The sequence below is a fragment of the Panthera leo genome, chromosome B3 (genome assembly GCF_018350215.1).
Source record: "Panthera leo isolate Ple1 chromosome B3, P.leo_Ple1_pat1.1, whole genome shotgun sequence".
Lineage (NCBI taxonomy): Eukaryota > Metazoa > Chordata > Mammalia > Carnivora > Felidae > Panthera > Panthera leo.
Window position 1 is genome coordinate 59,047,502 of NC_056684.1, and position 22,090 is coordinate 59,069,591.

Genomic DNA, 22,090 nt, shown 5'->3' on the forward strand with positions numbered 1-22,090 from the left:
ACACTTTAAAATGGTAATTTGCTCTCTCTCTCCCTCTCTCTGCCTCTTCCCCATTCACACTCGTGTGTTCTCTCTCGAAATAAATAAATAAACATTTTTTTAAAAAAAGGTAATCGGGGCACTTGGCTGGCTTAGAAGAGTTTGTGACTCTCAATCTCAGGGTTGTGAGTTCCACGTTTGGTATAGAGATTACTTAAAAAAAGTAAAATCTTTTTTTAAAAAAAGGTAATCTTATGATATGAATTATATCTTAATTCACATGTCAGTTTCCTGCCTTTGATCATATACCACAGTTATGTAAGAAGTTACCCTTGGGGGGGAAGCTGGGTGAAGCATACATGGGACAATTTAATACTATTTTTACAACTTCTTATGAGTCTATAATTATAAAGTTTTAAAATGTGATTGAATCAGTTTTCTTTAGCAAATATGCTTATTACTTAGTTTGGGTTTATGGTTCAGAATGACTATAGAAAGTTTTCTCACTGATTAGACTCCAGTAACCTTTCAAAATGATGTAGGTTTATAAGTAGATAGGTCTTGACATAACATACTTGAAAATAAAGTCAATTCTGTGATAATAAAAAGGTAAGGTAAGAGTTTAAAAGTAATATCTGGTAGTTTTTTTGCATCTTTATTTTTTGCTGTGATTCTCTGTTCCTCTCTTTGTAAGTTTTCTCTGACATAATTAATTACAATTAAAATGAATGTCCTGACAAATTACACATATCATGATGTGTCATTGTTGTATTTTAGAGAGTTATTTGGTGTAATGTCCATATTACATATTTTAATTTAATATGTTAATTGAGCCATTTAAAAATTTATTGTGTACTTACTGTGTTCTGGGCTCTGTGATAAGCACTTTATGTGTATTCTTCATTTAATCCTACCTGTTTAATGGAAAGTGTCATTGTCCCTAATTCCAGATGAGTACAATAAAGCTTAGAAATGTTAAATAACTTGCCTACTTGCCTACTGTCCCACAGCTAGTCAGTGGGGGGGGAGCTAGGATTCAAACTCTGTATGACCTCATCATTGTTCTTAGTCATTGCTTTCTGATGAAGCAGGCAGTATAGTCCAATGGGAAAAACATTGACTTGGGGGAGTCAGGAGACTTGTGTTAAATGCCTGACTTTCTAGACTGATTAACTTTGAGGGCTTAAGCAGGTAATTTAAGCTTTCGTCTGCAAAATGAAGAGGCTCAGAAAGAAGACCCTTCCAGTCTCTTTTAGCACAAATATTCTACAGTTCCTAAGGAATTTGTCCATGGCTCAATAGGGTTTTTGTTGTTGTTGTTTTATAATTTATTGCTAAGTTGGCTAACATACAGTGTATACAGTATGCTCTTAGTTTTGGGGGTAGATTCCCGTGATTCATTGCTTATGTACAACACCCAGTGCTCATCCCAACATGTACCCTCCTCAATGCCCATCACCCATTTCCCCCTAGTGTTCCCTCTGTGAAGGATATTCTTTGTAAACACAAATATTCCTTTTAAGGAAAGAGATGTCAAGGCAGATCTTTGTGACTGCTTCGGTCTGTATTCTGGCCCTTAGTTTTGCAGAATACAAAATACCGTTTTATCTACTCGTTCAACACAGATCAGATTCTGGGGGATTGACTCATGCTAATCAAAATCATAGCTTTTTTTAAATTTATAATTTAGAATCTCTGTTAACTACAGTGGGGTAGTGAATACTAGTTTCTGTCATTATAGGCACTTCTTTAGGATCAGAGACTGGAAGAACAAATTTGAAAGCCATCTTGGAAGGCAAATAGTTTTGAGGGGTATTCTTCGAGGTTGTGTAGAAGCCTTATAAACCATGTCTGTTTCAGAGTACAGAGCTAGTAATTATGTATCTACAAGAATCAGTGTTTTTATCTTGTTTGATTAGTACTTTCTAAATGCTGATAAACTCTCCCCTTTAGTCCTTTCCCTACTTAGTGCAGATTATTGTACATATGTTAACAATACAGTTTTAATTTCTTTTTTTTTTGAAGGTATGTCCCAGTTTAGAGGTTACACTCTGTTTACTTTGATTACACTTGAGTGTTTCTCAAGACTGTACTTTAAATGCCATTTTCTCCCCTAAGTGGACTTGGCCAGATAACTTTCTTTTATTTATGTTGAGTTTTACTGCTTTGTTTTTTTGGAGGGATGGCTTTTTTTTTTTTAAACTTTGATCTCAAATTTTGCATGGTCCTCATGTATATTACTACTACATTACCACTCTTTTCGTAGGCAATATTACATAATATTGATGACCTTTGTAGGAGGCATGTGCCACATATGTTATAGAACTTAAGAGTGAATTTTGATACATTGTAAATGTTTCCACTATTCTTGGGGTCTCAAGGTTCCAAATACTGTTTTCTGCATTTCTTACAATGTAAACTTGGCTTTTTTAAAAAGTCAGGTTTATTTGGGTACAATTTACATTAAGTTCACTTTTTTTTTTTAAAGTAAGTTCTAGGCCCAACATAGGGTTGAACTCACAACCCTGAAATCAAGAGTTGTGTGCTCCACTGACTGAGCCAGCTGGGTGCCCCTAAAAATCACTCTTTCATAGCTGTACAGTTCTTTGAATTTTGACAAATGCGTGTAAATTGTGTAACCATATATAGAATATTTCCACCATCCCATCAAGTTCTCTTTTGCCCCTTTATAGTCAGTCTCCACTTGCTTCTCTGGGTGTCTGGCAGCCACTAATGTGATTTCTGTCCTTATAGTTTTGCTTTTTCCACAATGTCATATGAATAGAATCATACAATATGTAATCTTTTGAGTCTGGCTTCTTTCACTTAGCATAATGCTTTTTTGAGATACAAATTACATATCATAAAGTTCATCTGTTTAAAGTGTACAATTGAACAGTTTTTAGCATATTTGTGGAGATGTGCAATCATCAACATAATCTAATTTTAGAACATTTATATCACCCCAGAAAGAAACCTTGTACCCATGAGCAGTCACTTCCGTTTCCTGTCTCCCTCCCCTCAACTTTCTGCCTTAGGCAAACACTAATCCACTTTCTGTCTCTATAGATTTGCCAATTATGAACATTTCAAATAAATGGTATCATACAATACATGGTCTTTTGTAACTGACTTCTTTCGCTTAGCATATAATGTTTCTGGGGCTCATCCAAGTAATAACTTGTATTAGTACCTCATTCTATTTTATTGCCAAATAATTTACTGTAGTATGGATCTGTCACATTTTGTTTATCCATTCATGAGTTGTTGGACATTGTTCCACTTTTTGGCTATTATAAATCTTGACAATTTATGTACAAGTTTTTGTGTGGATGTATATTTTCTTTTAGATGTGCTGTGAACATTCCCATACAAGTTTTTGTTTGTTTGTTTTTAGTTGAAATACAGTTGACATACAATACTGTATTCGTTTCAGATGCACAACACATATATATAATTTTTTGTGTGGAAATAGGTTTTTATTTCTCTTGGATAGATACCTAGGAGTAGGATTGCTGGATCATGTGGGTAACTTGATATTTAATGTTTGAGGAATTGCCAGTTTTCCGAAGTGGCTGCATGAGGGCTCCAGTTTCTCCACATCCTTGCCACAAATCCTCACGATTATCTTTTTGATAATAGCCATTCTGTGGGAGTGAAGTATCTCATTGTGTTTTTTTTTCTATTTTAATTTTATTTTAATTTGTGTAGTTAACATACAGTGTTACATTAATTTCAGATGTACAATATAGTGATTCAACAATTCTATCCATTACTCAGTGCTCATCATGATAGGTGTGCTCTTAATCCTCTTCACCTATTTCATTCATTCCCCGCCCCCAACTATTTGTTTGTTCTCTATAGTTAAGAGTCTGGTTTGTTTTGTTTTGTTTTGTTTCTCTTTCCCCTCCTTTGCTCATTTGATTTCTTTCTTTCTTTCTTTTTTAGAAAGAGGTTTTTTTTTTTCTTTAAGAGAGCACATGAGCAGGGTTGGGGGGAGAGGGCAGAGAGAGACAGAGAATCTTAAGCAGGATTCACACTCAGTGCAGAGCCCAGTGTTGGGCTCAGTCCCATGACCATAGGATCATGACCTGAGCCAAAATCAAGAGTTGAATGCTCACCTAACTGAGCCACTCTGGTGCCCCTATTTGTTTCTTACATTCCATATATGATGAGATCATACAGTATTTATCTTTCTCCGATTGACTTATTTCACTTAGCATTATACTCTTTAGCTCCAACCATGTTGTTGTAAATGGCAAGATTTCATTCTTTTTTATGGTTGAAATATATTCCATTACACACACACACACACACACACACACACACACACCCCACACACACACCCCACATCTTCTTTATTCATTCATTAGTCGTTGGACACTTGGTCTGCTTTCATAATTTTGCTATTGTAAATAAAGCTGCAGTAACCATAGGGGCGTATGTATCCTTTCATAGTGTTTTTGTATCATTTGGGTAAACAAGCCAGTTGTGTGATTACTGGAGCATTGGTAGTTCTAGTTTTAATTTTTTGAGGAACCCCGATAATATCTTTCACGGTGGCTACACCAGTTTGCATTCTCTCCAACAGTGCATGAGGGTTCCTTTTTCCCCACATCCTCATCGACACCTGTTGTTTCTTGTGTTTTTGATTTTAGCCATTCTGACAGCTATTGAGGAGATGTCTCATTATAGTTTTGTTTGCATTTCCCTGATGATGAGTGATATTGAGCATTGTTTCATATGTCTGTTGGCCATCTGTAGGTCTTACAAAATTTTTTTTTTAACATTTATTTTTGAGAGAGAAATAGAGAAAGTGTGTGTGGGCGGGGGAGGGGTGGAGAGAGGGAGACAGAGGATCTGAAGCAGGCTCTGAGCTGTGAGCACAGATCTAGATGCGGGGTGATCCCACGAACCACGAGATAATGACCTGAGCTGAAATCAAGAGTCAGATGCTTAACTGACTGAGCCACCCAGGCACCCTGCCATCTGTAGGTCTTCTTTGGTGAAATGCCTGTTTATATCTTCTGCCCATTTTTTAATTGGATTATTTGGTTTCTTGGGTGTTGAATTGTAGGAGTTCTTTATATATTTTTGATACTAACCCTTTATCAGATATGTCTTTTGAAATTTCCCATTCAGTAGGTTGTCTTTCAATTTGGTTGGTTGTTTCCTTTGCCATGAAGAAGCTTTTCATTTCAATGTAGTCTCAATAGTTTACTTTTGCTTTTGTTTCCCTTGCTTCAGGAGACATCTCTAGAAAGATATTATGCTCATTTTGGTTTCAATTTACATTTTCCTAATGACTAAAGATGTTGAACCTCTTTGCATATGCTTTTAGCTCTTTGTATATCTTTTTTTGAGAAATGTCTATTCAATTTTTTTTTGCCTTTTTTTATTTATTTTTTTTTTTATGAAAAAAAAATTTTTTTAAAATATTTATTTTTGAGACAGGGAGAGACAGCATGAATGGGGGAGGGTCAGAGAGAGAGGGAGACACAGAATCCGAAACAGGCTCCAGGCTCCGAGCGGTCAGCACAGAGCCCGACGCGAGGCTCGAACTCACGGGCCGTGAGATCATGACCTGAGCTGAAGTCGGCGGCCCAACCGACTGAGCCACCCAGGTGCTCCTTTTTTGCCTATTTTTAAAATGAGTTGTCTTTTTGTTATTGAGTTATAAAAGTTCATTTTATATTCTGGATGCAAGTCCTTTATGAAATAGATGGTTTGTCAATAGATACTTTCTCCTAGTCTATGGGTTGTCTTTTCATTTTCGTGATGCTGTCTTTGAAGCACAAAAGGTTTTAAAATAATGAAGTCCAACTTAACAATCTTCTTTTTTACTGCTTATGCTTTTGGTGTCATATCTAAGAAATCAATGCCTAACTGGAGGTTAAGAAGATTTACTTCTGTATTTTCCTCTAAGAGTATTGTAGTGTTAGCTCTTAAATTTAGGTCTCTGGCTCATTTTGAGTTATTTTTTGTGTATGATGTGAGGTAGTGGTCCAAATTTATTCATATATATAAATAAATTTCAATTCCAGTATAATTAATGTACAGTGTTACATTAGTTTCAGGTATACCATATAGTGATTCAACAATTCTATGCATTATTCAGTGCTCATCACAGTAAGTGTACTCTTATTCCCCTTTGCCTATTTAACCCATTCCCCCGTGCAGTTTCCCTCTGGCAACCATCAATTCTATTTAAGAGTCTGTTTTTTTGTCTCTTCTTTCTTCTTTTGTTTCTTAAGTACCACATACGAATCTTCTCTTGCTCTGTTCTCTCATGATTTGCTGGGTTTCTTAAGTGATGTACTTGGATTCTTTCTCTTTATTTTTTTATTTGTTATTTTTTCTTTTTATCACCAGTTTTTGTTTCGTGGTTACCATTTGGTTTATGTATAACATTCTATGCATATAAGCAGTCAATATTAAGTTAATGGTCACTTAAGTTTGAACCCATTCTAAAAGCATTAGATTTTTACTACTTGCCCCTACTCATTTTAGGCATATGGTATCATACTATATATCCTTTTATTTTGTGAATCCCTTGAACTGATTTTTATAGATCTACTTAATTTTACCTCTCTTATGCTTCCTACTTTTTGTCTGTCCTTTTCACTCAGAGTCCCTTTAACATTTCTTGTAAGGCTGGTTTAGTGGCCATGAATTTCTTCAATTTTTGTTTGTCTAGGAAACTCTATCTTTCCTTCTATTCTGAAGGATCGCCTTGCTGAATAGAGTAATCTTGGTTGCAGGTTTTTTCCTTTCAGCACTTGGAATATATTATGCCACTCCCTTCTGGCCTGAAAAATTTTTGCTCAAAAATCCATCATTAGCTTTATGGGTTTTCTCCTGGTGTGTACCTGTTTTCTTTTTTCCTCCTGCTTTAAAAATTCTCTTTTATCACTATTTTTTGCTATTTTAATTACTATGTGTCTTGTTGTGGAACTCCTTGGGCTGATTTTGTTGGGAGCTCTATGTGCCTCCTGGATTTCTGTTTCCCTCCCTAGATTCGGTAACTTTTCAGCTATTATTTCTTCAAATAAATTTTCTGCCTCCTCTCCTCTCTCTTCTTCTGGGATCCCTATAATGTACATGTTATTATGCTTGATGGTTCCTTTAACATATTTTCGTTTATTATTATTTTTTCTCTCTCCTGTTAAGGTTGATTTCCCCCCCACCCTTACTCTGTCCTCCAGGTCACTGATCTGTTCTGCTTCTTCTAATCTATGATTAATTCTCCTTAGTATGGTATAAATGTTACATTATACATACATATATATATATATATATATATATACGTATATATGTAACATATGTATATATGTAACACATCATATATATAAATGTTACGTATATATATAATATGTAACACATATAACACACACACATATATATATATATATATATATATATATATATATATATATATATATATATAAATGTTTATTTTTGAGAGAGGGAGAGAAAGAGCATGCAAGCAGGGGAGGGGCAGAGAGAGAGAGGGAGACAGAGAATCCAAAGCAGACTCCACGCTATTAATGTAAAGCCTGACATTTAATTTTGGTTATTGAGTTTACCTCTGATTGATTCTTTTTTATGTTTCTATCTCCTTGTTGAGGGTCTCACTAAGGTCCTCCATGTAAAGGTACAGTGAGTATCTTTATGACCATTACTTTAAATTCTCTATCAGGCTTATTACTTATCTCCATTTCTTTTAGCTCTTGCTGTGATTTTGTTAAGATCTTTTATTTGGGACATATTCCTTTGTCTCCTCATTTTGTTTAACTCCCTATGTCTCTTTATATGTGTTAGGAAAGTCAGCTATGTCTCCTGCTCTTGGAAGTAGTGGCCTGATAAAGAAGAGGTCCTATAGTACCCTGTAGTGCAATGTCCCCTGTTCACTAGAACCTGTCACTTCAGGGGTATCTGCTATCTGTGTTGTGTGCACCCTACTATTGTAGCTGAGCCACATTTACCTTCAGTCCAGTCAGCTGCAATGGCCCTGTTTGCCTGTTGTGGGCAGGGTTTGAGCCCTCTGTTGTTAGTGGACCAATCTGGGGCTGCCTTGGACTTGAGTTGAGTCAGATCAGGCATTTGCCAGAGCTGTGGTCACACCAAACTGCAAGGCACACTCTGTGCTGTCTGCTAAAAAGCTGTCATTGGTGAGTGGGGGCTGCAGGCAGACCAGATATCTGCCCCCTACCCACTCTTGGGGCCACAGTTGGACTGGTGTGTGTAGTTATCTTACTCTTTCCCCAGGGCAGGAGCCACTTTGGAGTGGTGCTGGCCCCTGTTGGGGTTGCTTGAATACTGCCAGGCTTGTGGCACCACTTTGGATGGACTCCTGACATGGGCATGTTGCAGGGGGGAGTGGGGGGTGGGTCTCCAGGCGAATGCAGAGGTGGGGCGCTTGGTGCCAGAAAGGTTCGAGGTGGTCCACTGTGGGAGGGGACCTGCAGCCACCTGGGAAAAGTCCTGGCAAGGCCAGGATGGAAGGGGTGGGTCTGCAGAAGAGCATGGGGGTGAGGCACACTCTTAGCACGCTAGGTGGAGAATGTTCTGGCTGCACTGGTCCATGCAGGTGTCCATGTATCTAGGCTGGGGACAGGGGAAGGAAATGGTGCCCACAAGCTCTCTTGTTGTTGGAGAAGTCTTCCAAAGATCTCTGCCCATCCAGCACATGCTCTGATATTAGTATATACCCCAGGTATTTTTCAAACTATTGTTTCTATGCTCTATATCAGGAAGGCTGTTTGTTGTGCTGTCTTTTTAAGGGTGGGGACTCCAAATTTATTTATTTACATATATATGTATATATACATGTGTGTGTATATATATATTTTTTATTTTTTTGTGTTTATTTTGCAGAGAGAGAGAGAATGGGGGAGGGGCAGAGAGAGAGGGAGACATAGAATCGGAAACAGGCTCCAGACTCTGAGCTGTCAGGAAAGAGCCTGATGCAGGGCTCAAGCTCATGGACTGTGAGATCATGACCTGACTTGAAATCGGATGCTTAACTGACAGAGCCACCCAGGCGCCCCTCCAGATTTATATTTTTATATGTTAATATCAGTTGTCCAATACCATTGGTTAGAAGACTTCTCTTGCCCTGTCATATTGTCTTCATCCCTTTTGTTGAAGATCAGTTGACCATAAGCTTATGGGTTTATTTCTGGACTGTTTATTCTATTCTATTGATCTATTCCATTGATCTATATATCTCAATGCCAGCACTACTCTGCCTGGATTACTTTAGCTTTGTAGTAAGTTTTGAAATCAGAAAGTAGGAATCCACCAACTTTGTTCTATTTCAAGATAATTTTCACTATTCTTAGTTCATTGCTTTCCTATATGAATTTCAGAATCAGCTTGTTAATTTTTGCAAAAAACAAAAAGCAAGTTGAGTTTTGATAGGAATTGTATTGAATCTGTAGATTAACTTGGAGAGTGTTGCTATCCCGTTAATGATAAAATTCTTCTGATTCATGAACGTCAGATGTCTTTCCATTTATATAGGTATTTAATTTTTTAAACAATATTTTTATGGTTTTAAGTGTAAGCCTAATGCTTTGGAATTCATTCATATTGGTGTACCTATCAGAGGTTTGTTCCTTTTCAGTGCTGAGTAGTATTCCATTTTGTGGATGTATCACAGTTTGTTTATCCACAAGCCAGTTGATAGGAATTTGAGTTATTTCCTTTTTTTTAGCAGTTATGAATACATCTGCAAAAGATATTTGCATGTAAGCTCTTATATAAACATAGGTTTTTGTTTCATTTGGGTAAATTCATGGAAATGGGCTTGCTAGTTTTCAGTAAGTGTATGTTTACCTTTATGAGAAACGGCCAAACCGTTTTCCAAAGTGGCTGTTACCTTTTTGCATTCTCACCATATGAGAGTTCCAGTTGCTCCACATCTTCACTAACAGCTGGTATTATTAGTTATTCTTTTAAAGCTATTCTGATAGATGGGTACATTTCATTGAGATTTTAATTTTCATTTCTCTAATAACTAATAATAGGGACCATAAAATTAATGGAATTCTAGACTTTTGGAGTTAGAAGAGATATGAAAGAGTTTGTTCCTGGTTTTTATGTTGTGTTCCTCAGACATATTTCATGGGCTGTCAGAGGCTTGGAGAGTTGGGGGACTGAGGAACATGCTGAGTGGGTAGGGATCTGAGCCCCTGCCCAGAAGGGCTCTAGTTTTACCAGTCTCTTAATGTTGAATCCATGTAACAGATTATTAGAAAAAACGTTTGAAGATGTTTGAAAGTTATTGAGCTCACTCTTCTTTTTTGAGGAGAAACCTGAGATCTAGAGAGGTAAAGTGACTTGCTCAAGGTCATATAGTTTGGAGTAGGCAGATACTTCAGTGCTCTTTTTTCTATATTGCATTATTTTGTCATAATGCTAAAATGGTAGTATTTATTGGCTCATGGAAAAATTACAATGAAAAGTGTGATCAAGATTTGTTAAGCTCCTAATTTTTTTTTAAAGTTTGTGTATTTATTTATTTTGAGAGAGAGAGGGAGAGAGTGTGCACATGAGTGAGGGAGGAGCAGAAAGAGAGAGAGAATCCCAGTCAAGCTCTGCACTGCCAGTGCAGAGCCTGATGCAGGGCTTGAACTCATGAACTGTGAGATCATGACCTGAGCCGAAATCAAGAATTGGACACTTAGCCGACTGAACCACCCAACCACCCCAAACTCCTAAATTTTTTAGAAAGAATTTTCTTTTATACTGAAAAATAGCACATGGAAACTCAGTCATCTTTTGTGAGTTATCTGCACTAAGAAAGTGGGGGTTATCTTTTCTTTAGGAAACCAGTTTCTAGCACAAAACCTTCTAAAATTACTGTGCTTGGGTTTCTAAGTAGTGTAAAAAATGTGGCACAACTGTCAGAGGTTATAAATGACAGTACATTATGGAAATGGGTGAGGAAACAAGCAGGGATTTGCCATGGGGAAACAGACATTATATTTTGTTATCAGTTTTGACAAATACCGGCACTGGCTCATCAATGTTGAAAGGGTAAAATTGAATTCATTAGTCACAATCATAATGGTTAGAATAAGTTATATTTTGTAAGAAGCGTTTGGTTCTGAAATCCTTCCTTTATTGAAATTTTTCTAGAGAGTACCAGAGGGTGAAAGCAGTTCTATATTGACAATTCTAAGACTAGCTGCAGGACCGATGAGTAAGCAGTCCATGGTTAGACTGAGCAGATTTTTATTAGAATGCCTTTGGTTGATTTGAGTAGAAGTTTAATTTAATAATCATATAGTGGAAGAAGTGTCATATTTTGACTCAGAAAACTTTAAGTCAATCTTGACTCTGCTTCATAGTACCTATGTGACCTTGAATGAGTCGCTTAACTTCTGTGACTTTTCATTTTTTTAAAACAACCAATTGGAAAAAGATAGTGATAACTGCTCAGCCTACTTCCCAGAGATCCCAGACTTGTATGAGGAGGGGAAAAAATGAGAAAATATATATATATATATATATATATATATATATATATATATATATATATATATATATATATATAAAAGCACTTTGTAAATTTAATTTTTTATTTATTTTTTTTTAAGTAATCTCTACACCCAAGGTGGAGCTCAAACTCACAAGCCTGAGATCAGTAGTCCCGTGCTCTATCGACTAAACCAGCCAGGCACCCTACAGTTTGTAAATTTTAAAGTGTTACTCAGCTATCATGTTTATTATTAATAATAACCTTTGGAATTGTGATATACAGGTTATTATTTTTTTTAAGGTTTTTCTTCCTTTTGTTTGGCCACAATTTACTTGCATTCATTTGGTCTCTATCTCATGTCTTCAGTTTTAGGGGGAAGTTTTGTTCTGTCCTTAGTCCTACTTTTTCTTTCAAATAGATGTCCCTTTCTTACTTCTGTCCATTAGAAGAGATGACTGTGTTAATTTCCCCCTAAGGAAAAGATGAGGTTTTTTTTTTGTTTTTTTGTTTTTTTGTTTTTTTTGTACAGATATTTAGTTTAGAAGCCTGTCTGAAGTATTAAATAAGCTGCATGTAGATTTTCTTATGTGGCATTGCATTTCTCTTTCTTGTGGTTGAGTTTCCTACACTGCTGCCTTTTTCTCTGGCCTCTTTGCTTCCTTTGGGTGGATTTAATACCTAATCTGCCTTTACCTTGGTCAATCTGATTTGGTCTGTAAGCGTTCATGATACCTTAACAGAATATGTTTTGTGGACAGAATGGTAGAGTCATATACTTCAGCTTCCCCAGGACTGACAAGAGGAGATTTCATTTGCTGATCTGGCTCTATGTCTGAGATGGAGTTAACGATCTTTGTCAGTTTTTAGAAACTCTAGATATGGGAAACCGGTCTTTCTTCTCTGTTGGTAAAATGGAAGTGTTTTCCCTTTCTGATACCTAAAGGTGATGAAGTTTTCAATTTTAGTGTTATTTATTTTTCTTCCTGGTTAAGAGGGGGAACATTTTGTACCTGAGGGTTTTCAAAGTCCTTTCCAGTGGCCACTGTCTGTCTTGTCTTATCAACTTCTTTTTATTCAAGTTAATTGAAAAAAATAAACTTGTATATTTTAAATATTACTGAGATAAAGGGGTATTTTGGGGAATAATCATATCTAGTATACAGTACTGTTTAATTCCTAAGAGATCTATTTATGCTTTTTTGTTAAACTTCATTATTTGGAGTCATGTTTAATTAATCAATTAATATTTTAGATTCTTTGTTTTTTAAGTTTATTTATTTTGAGAGAGAGCATGTGCAGGAGGGGCAGAGAAAGGGGGAAAGAGATTATCCCAAGCAGTCTCTATATTGTCAGTGCGAGGAGTCTGATGCAGAGCTCAAACTCCCAAACTCATGAGATCGTGACCTGAACTGAAATCAAAAGTCAGATGCTTGACCAACTGAGCCACTCAGGTGCCCATATTTAATTTATTTTTTTTAATGTTTATTTCGAGAGAGAGGGAGAGCATGCACATCTGAGCTAGGGAGGGGCAGAGAGAGAGAGAGAGAGAGAGAGAGAGAGAGACAGAGACAGAGAGAGAGAGAGAGAGAGAGAAAGAGAAAGAGAGAATCCCAAGTAGGCTCTGTACTGCCAGCACAGAGTCTGATGGAGTCATGTTTTAAAAATAAGATCTCATTAGAAAGAGGATCTCTTTTGAACTGCTGGTGGGAATGTGAACTGGTGCAGCCACTCGGGAAAACAGTATGGAGGTTTCTCAAAAAAATTAAAAATAGAACTACCCTAGGACCCACCAATTACACTACTAGGTATTTATCCAAGGGATACAGGTATGCTGTTTTGAAGGGGCACATGCACCCCAATGTTTATAGCAGCACTATCAACAATAGCCAAAGTATGAAAAGAGCCCAGATGTCCATCAATGGATGAATGGATAAAGAAGATGTATATATATACAATGGAGTATTACTTGGCAATCAAAAAGAATGAAATCTTGCCATTTGCAATTACGTGGATGGAAGTGGAGGGTATTATGCCAAGTGAAATTAGTCAGAGAAAGACAAAAATCCTATGACTTCACTCATATTTGGACTTTAAGAGACAAAACAGATGAACATAAGGGAAGGGAAACAAAAATAATATAAAAACAGGGAAGGGGACAAAACATAAGAGACTCATAAATATAGAGAACAAACTTAGGGTTACTGGAGGGGTTGTGGGAGGGGGGATGGGGTAAATGAGTAAGGAACACTAAGGAATCTACTCCTGAAATCATTATTGCACTGTATGCTAACTAATTTGGATGTAAATTAAAATTAAAAAAAAAAGAAGATGTGGTATATAGGGGTGCCTTGGTGGCTCAGTTGGTTAAGCTTCCGACTTCAGCTCACGTCATGATCTCGTGGTTTGTGGGTTCGGCCCCGCATTGGGCTATGTGCTGACAGCTTGGAATCTGGAGCCTGCTTTGGATTCTGTGTCTCCATCTCTCTCCGCCCCTCCCCTGCTCATGCTCTGTCTCTCAAAAATGAATAAATGTTAAAAAACTTTTTTTAAAGAAGATGTGGTGTATATATATACAATGGAATATTACTTGGCAATTAAAAAGAATGAAATCTTATCATTTGCAACTACATAGATGGAACTAGAGGGTATTATGCTAAGTGAAATTTGTCAGAGAAAGACAAATATTATATGACTTCACTCGTATGAGGACTTGAAGATATAAAACAGATGAACATAAGGGAAGGGAAGCAAAATTATAAAAACGGAGGGGAACAAAACATAGGAGACTCTTAAATATGGAGAACAAACAGAGGGTTACTGGAGGAGTTGTGGGAGGGGGGTAGGTTAAATGGGTAAGGGGCATTAAAGAATCTACTCCTGAAATTGTTGCACTATATGCTAACTAACTTGGATGTAAATTTAAAAAATAAATAAAATGGTAAAAAAAGAGAAAAAAATAAATAAACTTAAAAAACAATGTGAAAAAAATAAAAATAAGATCCCATTTTAAAAAACTAGAGCCTAGTTTTTTTTTCTTATGTAAGCTCTATGCCAAACGTGGGGCTTGAACCCACCACCCGGAAATCAAGAGTCACGTGCTTTACTAACTGAGTCAACTGGGGGTCCCTAGAAGCTAGTTTTTAAAAAGTCACTGAATTTAATTCTAAAAGAAAATAAAAATAGCAGTGTGTTTAGAATTTATTTAAAATGACTGTGGGTTATGTTATACTTTTTATTTTAGAAACAAGTAGTTTATGTAGTTAAATAAAAATGATTTATAGGAATACTGTGTTAAAAGCCAGCAGATGGTTATTTAAGGATACTGTCTTCAATAATGACATTCTAGTAGGGTCATTTTCTTCACAGCAATATTTTATGGGACGGGTGAGAAGACAGAGCCTGGAATGTGGTAGATGAAGGTCCCTGTGCCAGTTGAGTTACTCATCAGGAAATCAAAGGTCAGCATATACTTTAATGATTTATATCTAGGAGAAAATCGTATCTTGGCATAGAAAAATATGATTTCTAAAAAATACTACAGGGTTAGCATTCTCACTGTGCATTATTGTATGCTGTGTAGTATTAGTATATTAAAAACAAAAAACAAAAATGATGTGTTCCTAAGTATAGCCCTGCAATTATAATTAAAACTTAGTATTGAATACTGAATAGACCAGAGGTAGTCCTAACGAGTAAAATTGGGTAGTTTGAACAGCTTAATCAATGATTTGGCTGGAAATATAATGACTTCTTTAAAATACCACTTATCAGATTACTTATGGTGGGGATTATAAGATGGCTTTCATGTTTTTCAGTAATGTATGCATTAAGTCATATACTGCAATTGGCACTGTTTTGTGATAACTTAGTGTAATTTTGTGTTTAGAAGTCTTACACAAAAATGCACTAACATACTTTGTGTGTGTGTGTGTGTGTTTAAACATGTCAGCATTGGGGCGCCTGGGTGGCTCAGTCGGTTGGGCGTCCGACTTCAGCTCAGGTCATGATCTCACGGTCCGTGAGTTCGAGCCCCGCGTCGAGCCCTGTGCTGACAGCTCAGAGCCTGGAGCCTGTTTCAGATTCTGTGTCTCCCTCTCTCTGACCCTCCCTCGTTCACGCTCTGTCTCTCTCTGTCTCAAAAATCAATAAACGTTAAAAAAAAAAATAAAAAAAATAAATATGTCAGCATGCATAGACATTAGCAGCTAGAGTAATATTAAAGGTATATCTTGAGTCACAGAGTAGGTCACTTTAAAAAAGTTGAATATAAATGGAAGTATTTTAAATGAACTACTTATAAAAATCTATAGAAAATCCTGTTAAATGAAAAAAGTTGTATATAAATTACAGTAATACATAATTCAACCTTGAGTTTTCATGTTATTCGTATTGTAGTATAAGCAGCTGGGCAAGGTAGCCCTTCCTGGAGTAGCAGACAGAAGCCAGAGGTTTATCTAAGGGCAGAAGTCCTATCAGAAGTGACCATCAGGGGTTAGAGACCCAACCAGCTGTGTTTGCAAGAGGCTCTGGGCCTAGAAATGCTATTGGGGCCAAAAATAGAGAAATGGTATAAGTGTAAAGATTCTCAATTATAGAAAGGGAAAAATCTTGAGAAAATGAAGATGCCTTTCTGTATTCTGAGATACCTGAGAATATGAACAATCAGGTGGTTTTTTAAAAAGGTGGGAAAAATAAATTTTGAGAAATCTATATTTGAGAAGAAAACCTTGAAAAATAATATTTGAAAATCAGAAGAAATAGTTCATACACTGATGAAATCTTCTTTCCAAGAATAAAAGGGCATGTAGCTGCTATATACAAGGCAATATGCAAAAGGCTAAGTATTATATTCTACCTCTTTATGTGCTTCAGCAATGAAGTATTTTTCTGTAACACAAAAAGGAGTTTTGGTAGTACTTTATCTAAATAGGGAAATAGCTGTGGTTACCACATTAAAAAAAAAATGTTTAGTTAGAGAGAGAGTGCACACACGAGCGGGGGGGAGGGGGGCACAGAGAGAAGAGAAAGAATCCCAAGCAGCCTCCCCGCTGTCAGCGCAGAGCCTGATGTGGGGCTCGATCCCGTGAATTGTGACATGATGACTTCAGCTGAAATCAAGAGTCAGACGCTTAACTGATTGAGCCACGCAGGCACCCCACCACATTTTTTAAAAAGTATATTCAGGGCGCCTGGGTGGCTCAGTTGGTTGAGCGTCTGACTCCGGCTCAGGTCATGATATCACAGCTCGTGGGTTCGAGCCCCAAGTCGGGCTCTATGCTGACAGCTCGGAGCCTGGAGCCTGCTTTGGATTCTGTGTCTCTCCATCTCTCCGCCCCTCCCCTGCTCATGCTCTGTGTCTCTCTGTCTCTCAGTAATAAATAAACATTAAGAAAATTAAAAAAAAAAAGTATATTCAGATAGTCTAACTGAATTTAGCATTATAAGAGATTATATAACCATAGCCACCATATATGCTTTAAAAATTCCTCATTTTGTTATTGTGTCTTATTGGAGCTCATATATTTTGGTGAGTGCTGATGAAACAAGAAATATGCTCCTGTCAGGTAAACTCCTATAAAACCAAACCCAGCAGGTCCTGGTGTGGCTTCCTCTTCCATCTACATTTACTGGGAAGAGATGTGTACTTGAATATTTTCAGGGTAACTCTGTTCTCAACAGATCTCTGCCAGCACTCCTCTCTTTGATTAACTCTATTTTCTTAGAAACTTCTCTCAACTTACCCCCTCTACCTGATCTTGGGTCGCAGAGATTAAAAAAAAATTTTCCCTCCTCAAAATACTTTTTTGGGGATTCCAATTCCACAGGAATCATTTGGTTAAAGTTAACCTTCATGTACGGTCTGGAGGAATGGAGGAGAATCTAGGGGACTGTTTTACATTTTCCTTATGTAGGTGTAGATTAAAGGATGTAGAGCATCCTGAAGGATTATGTGCATGGTGAGAATAAAAGATAATTTAAGCCTTCCAAGAAGCCAGGAGTAAATAGAAGAGAGTAAATCCGAGTGTAATACAGGAGCCAGAAATAAGTGTTTCATTAAGTGCTTAAGTTTTATACTTTCACTCTCTGTTGAGTAAAATTAAAGTTGGCTCACCCAGGGCTCGTGCATTTTCCATGTGAGCTCTCTGAGGCTGGTGATTGCACATGAGCGCAGGAAAGATCAAATAGAGCAATTTGAAGTAGTAAGCAATGGGGAGGAGTAGCCTAGGTGATTCTGCAATGATACCGATCAGGGAACAACGGGGAGAGAAGAAACCTTTGAAGTAAAGGAAGCCTGTAGCAGCAGATGAGTAGTACGATGGAATAGCACTTACTTAGCTTGGCAGAAGAGGGATTAGGGCATTCAGATTAGCACCTCAGAGAGTGTCGGAAGAGAGAGAATGGGTAGAGGTGGAGTAAACATAAAATCTGAACTATCAAAATGAATTATCTTAGGGAATTAGTTAACTCCAATTCTTTGCATTGTCCCAGCCTCCAAGTAAAATTGCACCTACAATTTTCAGTCTTAACTCTCAAAAACATTGAAATTGATTCCTGGGTTCTGATTGGGAAATGAAAATATAGTTTATGTTTACTTTCAGATAGTGGAGCTGTTAAAAATTTTTTTTACACCAGATAACTGTTCTTGTCATTACCATTATAGTTCAGTTGTGTTTGCCACCAAAAATAAAATTGGCTCTAACACACAAGAATCAAAGACAAGAAGTCTAAAATTCATTTTAATTTGACAATGAGCAAGTCTATATGCATGATTCTCCCACTAATCCTTGTGGGAACTTAAATGGGTGATCTTCTATATGAAAGAATTTTAAATTCAGAAGGATCCTCATATGTAGTCTAGTCTGACTTTAAAATTTTAGAGATTAAAATAAGTTGGTATTAATTGCATCACAAAATCAATTTCCTTTTAATTGGGAAATCACTCAGAAAGCATGAGACTTATATTTAAGCTATATAAACTTTGGCAGGGTCTGTTCTGTTGAATGTTTTCATTATCTTGCTACAAGATTTGTGCTTATTTATTTATTTATTTATTTATGAATGAAAGAGTGTGCATGTGAGTGGGAGAGGGCCAGAGGGAGAGAGAGAATCCCAAAGTAGGCTCTGTACTAACAACGCGGGGCTCCCCAAACCACAAGATCATGACCTGAGCCAAAATAGTCTGATGCTTAACTGACTGGCACCCCGAGAGGTACACTTTCTAAATGCAGACAATTTGATTTACTCTAACAGTTTGTCCTAACAGGTAAATAAATTATTCTCCCTTTTCAATGAAGAATTGCTTATCTATTTATTGATTGGTCATAGAGTTTCTAGATGCTTTACTTGATTGGAAGATTGTACTGTTAATTGATCTAATAGCCTCAGTGTGTCTTAGAACAGAGGATAAATAGAATCAATGTCTGCTTTGTTGAACATGGGCTTTCCCTCAGTGGCTCTATAATAAATTTGAAGTTACATTGTATTAATGCAATGCATCATTAAAGTGCTTAGAATGCCTGAGAGAGGGGCCTTGGAATGGACGTCATTCAGTTACCCAAAAAAGCTTTACAGAGTATCTTTTATGTGGTAGGCACTAGGCCAAGTACAGAGGGTGAGGAATAAAGTCTTGGCCCCAGGATCCAGGTGCTAGGGAAGAGAGAGCATTGTTGCTGTGCTCTCCTTCCTGGACCGTGGTTAGCAGTGTAAGTACTTTTCACTACTGAGCATTTTTCTTAACCCAGGGCTCTGGGCCAATACTAGTTGCTTGGTGGTAGAACCTATGGGCCCTTTTTTCTACTGTTATTATATTGAAATGTCCAACTGATAAAGACAGATTCATTAGAAAAAAATTTACAAATGAACTAGTTGTATTGAAAGATACTGGAAGAAAGTAAATCTATTGTCATTTGGTTCAGTTGGAATGATTCATTGACGTTCAAAAGTATTGACTGAGTTTAGAGAAGAAACTCAGTAGATGATTTCTCACTTTGGATAAACATTAATTTCCAAATAGCAGTAATGAAAGTCACTAGAAGTAACTAGAAGTATTTATGTAATATTTGCATGGGGAGAAATTTCTAAGCATAAAGATGACGGAAGAAATCAAAAAGGAAAAGATCAAAAGATGTATCTGTTACATGAAAATTAAAAATTTCTTCATGGCAAAACATCAAAAACAAAAGCTGGAAGGCAAGCAAAAATTCAGAAGAAAAATTTGCAGATAATATGGCAAAAGATTAATATCCTTAGTAATAATAATGAAAACTCATTATCTAAACACTAAAAAAGAACCCAGTAGCTCAATGGGGAAAAATGCCCCCAAATGGACAATACAATTAGGAGTCACAATTGGCTAATGAACATGTGAAAAATGTTTACTTCACCTTCGTTAGTAAGCAAGAAACTGTAAGTTAAAACGAGATGCCAGGTTTTATGATAGTAGTTAGCGAAAAAAAAAATCTCAGTTATGGTAAGAATACACGGAGTGCATGTTTAAATTGGTATAGTCCTTCTGAAAAGATTGACAACTTCAGGAATTCCTTAGGACTCCCTCCTAAGGAAATGATGAAAAATACAAGAATAATTTTTATACCAAGATGTTCATTAGAACACTATTTATAAAAGTGAAAGAAATTGAACATATATAAAATAGAAGAATGGTTACATCAATGTTATATATGGTACATCTGGTATGTTTGTGTTCTCACTAGAGGCTCTCGGGGAGAACCTGTTCCTTGCCTCTAACAGCTTCTCCTGCCTTCAGGCACTCGTTGGCTTGTGGCTGCATCACTCCAATCTGCCTTCTCCTCTTCTGTGTGTAACCTTCCTCTGCCTCTCTTTTGTAAGGATAATTGTGATTGCATTTAGGACCCACTTGAATAATTCAGAATAATCTCCTGGATTTAGTTTATCCTAGTCACATATGTAAAGAGCCTTTTCTATAAAAGGTGACATTTACAGGTTCCAGGGATTAGACCCGATATAGTTGGAAGCACTTATTCAGCCTATTACGGAAGGTAATACATTAAAATCTTCATGGTGATTATCTTTGGGTATTATGATTATGCAGAATTTTAATTTTATTTCTTATATCCTTCTGTCTTCAAGGAGGACTCAGGGAAATGATATTATTAAGTCCAGGAGCTGCTCTTAAACTATATTACATATGATTTAAACCTTTTCAAATTTCTTGATTATCAGGTCTCTCTGCTTAAATGTTCAGAAGGGATTTGAAAACATTAAAAAAAGGGATTTTCTCCCCTCCACTTTTATGATGGCTATTTGATTTAGAGGCTGTACACTACAAGGACAGTTAAACAGAACTCCTTTTATTATTTTTCCTCCCATGGGTTGTTTTAAAAGATTTTTTAACCAATATATTTAGCCAAATATATTACTATATTTAGTAATAATTTTCCTATTTTAATGAATGAAGGACATATACATTTCAATGATAATATCTGTACATTACAAAATAATTGAATACAAAGAAATCCTAAGACTTAATGTAGAATTTCCATCGGGCTCTTCAAAATATTGAAAATACCTCATAGATTATCACTCTTATTCCCTTTGTGGGTAGTTGTTTTAATGGGTATTTTCAATTCCTAAATGTCTTGAGAACTCTGAGAACACTCTTAGAATTTATTTCTTGAGGGGTGCCTGGGTGGCTAAGTCGGTTAAGCATCCTACTGTTGATTTCAGTTCAGGTCATAATCTCCCAGTTTGTGAGTTCAAGCCCCACTACGGGCTCCATGCTGACAGTTAGGAGCCTGTCTGGGATTCTCTGTCTCTCTCTGTCATTCTCTCTCTCTCTGACCCTCCCTTGCTCTCTCTCTCTCAAAATAAATAAATAAACTTAAAAAAAAAGAATTTCTTTCTTGAAATATATATATATTTTTATTTATTTTTGGGACAGAGAGAGACAGAGCATGACCGGGGGAGGGGCAGAGAGAGAGGGAGACACAGAATCGGAAACAGGCTCCAGGCTCCGAGCCATCAGCCCAGAGCCTGACGCGGGGCTCGAACTCACGGACCGCGAGATCGTGACCTGGCTGAAGTCGGACGCTCAACCGACTGCACCACCCAGGCGCCCCCCTTGAAATATTTTTAAAAAGATGCTTTATTTCAAGTTATTCTTGTCTTTTTTAGGATGACTTTTTTTTTTTTTTTTTTTTTTTTTTTTTTTACAAAATTAATGATTGAATCCAAAACTAGACTTGTAGGTTTGTCATCTTTAATAAAATCATTTCTGCTTTTGTCAGGGTCCTTTCACTTTTGTACAGCATTCAGAATTTCTGTTTTTGTGTTAGTAACTACCCCAATTTACCTTTCATCTTCAGCTTACTTTCTACCTTGCTTAAACTAGTTTTTAACTTTAGAAAGCAGTAAAGGTCCCATTTCATTCTGCTGGACAGAGAGCAATGTGGTAAACTATTAAGATATAAAGACAGGAAAGTTCAGCTGGGTGTTTGTTACTGCAGGAACAAAGCAGGAGCTCACCCGTTTTCTTCTCAGATATGCTAGTTCTTGAAGTTGTCTTCATTCGTTTCTAGCATCCCTCTGGAGTTTGGATACGTCAGGTTGCTGGAAGGTTGAAATTGTGTTCTTATCCATTTGAGG

The 22,090-nt window shown here is 36.7% G+C and overlaps 1 long non-coding RNA gene across 1 annotated transcript in view; it reads left to right on the plus strand.

The window, feature by feature from the left end:
• The window catches only part of LOC122222107, a 38,651-nt gene that overhangs the window by 9,884 nt on the left and 6,677 nt on the right, over positions 1-22,090 (plus strand). The window contains exon 2 of the long non-coding RNA XR_006203601.1: positions 14,817-14,925. This is a non-coding gene — a long non-coding RNA (uncharacterized LOC122222107). The remainder of the gene's footprint in view (positions 1-14,816; positions 14,926-22,090) is intronic.